General features: G+C 38.7%; 1 pseudogene; it reads left to right on the top strand.

The window, feature by feature from the left end:
• Nucleotides 1-728: 728 nt before the first annotated feature.
• On the top strand, nucleotides 729-4838 carry LOC147492431 (uncharacterized; annotated as a pseudogene).
• The last annotated feature ends 409 nt before the right edge of the window (nucleotides 4839-5247 follow it).

Below are 5247 nucleotides of genomic sequence, written 5' to 3'. Positions count from 1 at the left end.
GCCAACAGTGTGGTCATTCAAGCCATTAGGTATGACGATGCGCTTTGAATGCTCCGATAATCGGCCAAAGCCATAACCATGCCTCTCTAAACGGACTAAGAGATTAGGTTCAGTGGTGGAGCCAAAGGGGTGGCTGGCAGGGCAATTACAAAAAAAAAAATTTAAGAAAAAAAAATGAAAATATATATCTTTCTTTCTTTTTCATTTTCCAGAAGCTAATTGTTTTGTGACTTTTGTCCGACTCTTTTATTTTTGTTTGGCCTTACTACTATATGGTGAGAATGAAATACATGGGCTGATGGCCCCTGACATAAAAAATATTCAAGAGTTAGCTAGCGATCATTTGGTTCATTCCCACAATTCCACAATTAGTTTCTCAGTTAAATTCCCACAATTCCCACAATTCCTTAGTAAATAAACTAGCAAATAAATACTCCATCACTCCACTCAATCTCGTCTTCTCAGTTCTCATGCTCTAACAAAGTAACAGTCCTCGATCTCGTCTTCTCATGCTCTAACAGAGTAACAGTCCAACACCATTACTCCAATAGCATCTGATTTCATTATTTCAATTTTCAAGGTAAGTTTTCTTCTTACACTTTATGTTATAACAATTTGCTTTGTTGATTGCTCGTTGAATGAATTTATTTTAAATTCTTAACTAATATATTATTTATATTAGTTTCTTTAATTAGGACTTAATTAGGAGTTTGAATTGTTGGTTAACCATGGTCGTCAAATCATCCAAAATAGACTCATTCTTCAAGAAATGTACCCCTCAAATTTCAGAGGCCACTTCGTCCTCTCTTATTTCCCCTGATGTGCCTACTCAAGAACACACTCCTAAAATTTTGAGACTTGAGGGGGTGCCAAGTCATGAAACTACTCCTCAAATTCCAAGGCTCAAGGTACCGGTTATAGATGGTGATAGTTCTTCTCCAGTGCGTGATCCAGGATTGTGTTGCCAAATATATGAGTATCCTGTAGATCAACGTTATGGAATTCGACGTGATTATCTAATACTTGGGACGTATCAACCGAAGCTTGATTCCTATCCACTGACCGGAACGGAAAAGTATCATCACCATTTTATTTATAATTGGTTTACGCAGTTTCCATGATTAAAGTATTCGCCTTCTAAGAACACGACCTTTTGTCATCCATGTTTTATTTTCAACAAAAACACGAATGATCGCTTCGGGTCTCATGTATTCAATGTGGGAGGATTTCAGAATTGGAAGAAGGTCCATGATGGTATAAACTGTGCTTTCTTAACTCATATTGGGAGAGATCATAATTCTGCCCATAATGTTTATGTTCGAGCATGTCAAGATTTAATGCGACAATCACAAAACATTGAGAGAGTTTTTCAGAGACAAACTTCTCAACAAATTGGAGATGATAGGTTGAAACTCAAGACATCAATTGATAGTACTCGATGGTTAACATATCAAGGATGTTCTTTTAGAGCCCACGACGAGAAGCTTGGCTCTATAAATCATGGTAACTTCATTGAAATGGATAAACTCATAGCCTCTTAGAGCATTCCCAATGCAAGTCACTATGAGGGGAAATTGAGAGTTTTCACCTTTGGATATCAAAAAACCTTTGCCCAATGAAAGGGTGACAAAGTTGGTGATTGTAACTAAGTCACAACGAGGGTAGCACTTGCTACTGAGATTTTCATTGAGTTGTGAGCTTCGGACGGAATATTTTATTCTGTCTCGTATTTTTTTTTTTAATTTTTTCTATTTTTTTTTCCAGACGGAATGTTTCATTCCATCTCGCGTGTTTTTTCAGTTTTTTTTTTAACTTCAGGCGGGATGTTTCATTCCGTCCGGCACGTTTTTTTTATTTTTACATCCAGACGGAATCAAACATTCCGTCCAAGATTCAAACTCACCTTTGCATTGGACAACCTCACCTTGCTTTTCACCAAAACGGTAGAAAACAAAGGAAATTGAGCCTACGTGGAGGTGAAAAACTCTCGCTTGCATTGGGAATGCTCTTACAATGGTGATGTTGCTAATGTTGTTTTGGAAAAAGCTAAGAAGAATTGTAAATACATTTCACCGCAAATCCAAAAGGAGATCTTGAATATTCTTGCAAGAAAAGTACGACATGCCATTTGTGAAGAAATTGGAGTCAAAGTTTTGTATTATTGTTGATGAAGCACGGGATGAGACTAAGAAAGAGCAAATGGCTCTTGTTTTAAGGTTTGTGGTAGAGATGGCATTTTGCATGATCGTTTCTTCCATGTTGTTCATGTTTTTGATACTTGTGCTGCGACTTTGAAGATTGAAATATGTAGAGTTCTTTCTCACTTCAATCTTAACATCTCAAATATTCGAGGGCAAGGTTATGGTGGAGCAAGCAACATGCGTGGGGAATGGAATGGTTTACAAGCCTTGATTCTTAAGGACTACCCATATGCCTATTTTGTTCATTGCTTAGCCCACCGCTTGCTTTTTTTTTTGCTAAATGGTAATTGATTAACTTGAAAGAATAAAGGTTACAAGGAGAAAAAATAAGAACATTATGACATGACTGGACTAAGAAGGATAAAACAAATGTGTACCCTTCTCAATACAACAGTTCTTAGTGAGTAAATCTAAAGTACGTAGTGTTGTGGTTCTCAAGATGTCTCATGAATGGAGGACGAGTCTGCCACCATACACTTTGTCCTTTAGTTAATCCTGCTCCATGTCTGGTACATCAATCTGCTCCCGAATTAGTTTCCCTCCAGATTGAGGTGATATTAATCCATGTTGCTTGCGAGTTTAGTAGCTGCCATCGTGCCCTGACTCTCCAGTGCATGTTACCTTTTTGAAAAGCTTGGACTATTGCAGAAGAGTCTAATTCCACCTATATATGCCTCCATCCTATTTCTAAAGCTTTTGTGACTCCTTCCACAATCGCATATGTTTCCTCCATGTAGTTGGTAGTGACTCCCAAACCACCCGCTGCAGCCCCAAGGAAAGCCCCGTTATGATCTCTATAAATAGCACCCCACCCTGAGTTACATGGATTACCCTTGGAGCTTCCATCTGCATTCATCTTTAGCATTCCAAGCGGGGGAAGATTCCAGTAACATTCGAAGATTTTTGGAGATTTTCAAAGTTTGTGATTGAGTTTGAATGCTCGAAGTACCTTTAGATCTCTCATCGAGTTCTCCATGTGTCCCGAGGACTTATGATAAGCCCTTACTGTTGCCCTTCGAATCAAGAAACATATTTCTTTGAAGTTGGAAACCTTGTTGTCATACATTACCTTGTTCCGATTCTTCCATAAACTCACCAGACTGGTCAGGGAACATGCCTTCCACATATCCAGAATTAACGAGCTATAGTGCTTACCCTGTTATTGGATATCGTTCAGTGATTCCATGCTCTGATTGAAATCAAAGCACTAACCTGCATACTGCCACACCCTCTTTGCTAGCTCGCATTAGATTAAAAGGTGATCCTATGTTTCTTCCTATTCCCTACAGATGCAACATCACGAGGCCAGTTGGAATTTTCATTTTTTCAGCTGCTCATCTGTTCTAGCGGTACCATGAGCCAACTTCCAAGCTATTCCTTTCATCCTAGGTAGGATATGTGCACCCTATATGAATTTACACTATACGGGCTTGTGGGCCTTGGTTCTTATATCCTCATGCACTGCCGAGACAGTGAATTGTCCATTATTCGTTGATATCCATATTCTTTCATCTTCTCTGGTGCTGTGTGGATGCTGAATTTCTGTCGCTTCCATGCCATTGTGATTTAGCACTTTAGTCATGTTGGTAGAAAAATGACAGCCCTCTCCATGGATGCAATTAGTCAGAGTTGCTTGAAGCTTCATAATCTCCTTTCTGTCCTCCTAGAAGAAATCGCAGATAGGTTTCCTCAATAACCGGTTGTCCCTCCATATGTTTATATCTTTGCCATTGCCCACAATCCATCCATGAAATGGAGCCATTTCCTTGAGGGCCCATCATATTCCTAGCCAAACTGTTGAGGACTTGTATTTAGACCATCCCCCAACTCTGTTAGTGTACTTGCCCGTCATAAATGATGACCAGTCACCGTCTTCTATTAGCCCACCGCTTGCAACTACCACTAGTTGTTGCAGCCAAAGAAGTGAAGCTAGTCTACCATTTTTTCACTAAGCTACTTTCTGTTGTCAATATAGTTGGCGCTTCTTGCAAACGTCACGATGAATTACAAATTGCTCAAGCAAATAAAATTGAAGAATTACTTGCTATTGGTGAAATTTAGTCTGGCTCGGGACTTAATCAGATTGGCACTTTAAAAAGGCCAGCCGATACCCGATGGAGCTCTCATTTTACTTATGTTTGTAGTTTGATAAACATGTTTGATGCAACTTGCACAGTTCTTACAAAGATTATGGAAGATGGGTGCATATATTCTTCAAGAGGGGATGCGGATGCAGCATACAATGCCATGACATCATTTGAGTTCATCTTTATCTTGCATCTTACTCGGGATATTATGGGAATTACTGATGATCTTTGCCAAGCACTACAAAGTCAGTCTCAACATATTCTAAATGCCTTGCAACTTATGAAAACTACGAAATTTCTTATCCAAAAGTTGAGAGATAGCGGATGGAGTACATTACTTGAAAATGTTATATGTTTTTGCAACCGGCATGATATTGATGTTCCAGATATGAGCAACAGTTATGTTGTTGGTAGGGGCAGAAAGAAGCAAGACCATATCACTATTGAACACCATTATCAAGTCGACATTTTCTATACAACAGTAGACTCTCAATTACAAAAGTTAAACATCAGATTCAATGAGCACACATTGGAGCTTTTTTCTTCTTAGTTCAACCTTGGACCCGAGAGATGGTTATAAATCGTTTAAGGTCAATGATATTTGTACTCTGGTGGAGAAGTTCTATCAGCAAGATTTTTCAAGTCAGGAAAAAATTCATCTAAGATATCAATTGCAACATTATATCTTAGATGTAAATCAATGTGCTGAATTACAAGACATGGCAACAATTGTAGAGCTTTGTGAAGGACTTGTGAAGACGGGAACGTCAAAAATTTACCCCCTAGTAGATCGGCTACTTCGTCTTGTGTTGACTCTTCCGGTTTCTACAACAACAACAGAAAGAGCATTTTCTGTAATGAAATTGGTTAAAACTAGGCTTCGAAACAAGATGAGGAATGAATTTCTTGCAGATAGTATGACAGTGCATATCGAAAAGGAGATTGCAAGAAAATTTAGC

Source organism: Coptis chinensis, chromosome 6 (assembly GCF_015680905.1).
Source record: "Coptis chinensis isolate HL-2020 chromosome 6, ASM1568090v1, whole genome shotgun sequence".
NCBI lineage: Eukaryota > Viridiplantae > Streptophyta > Magnoliopsida > Ranunculales > Ranunculaceae > Coptis > Coptis chinensis.
Note: the sequence above shows the minus strand (reverse complement) of the source record. Positions and strands in the feature narration are given on the sequence as shown.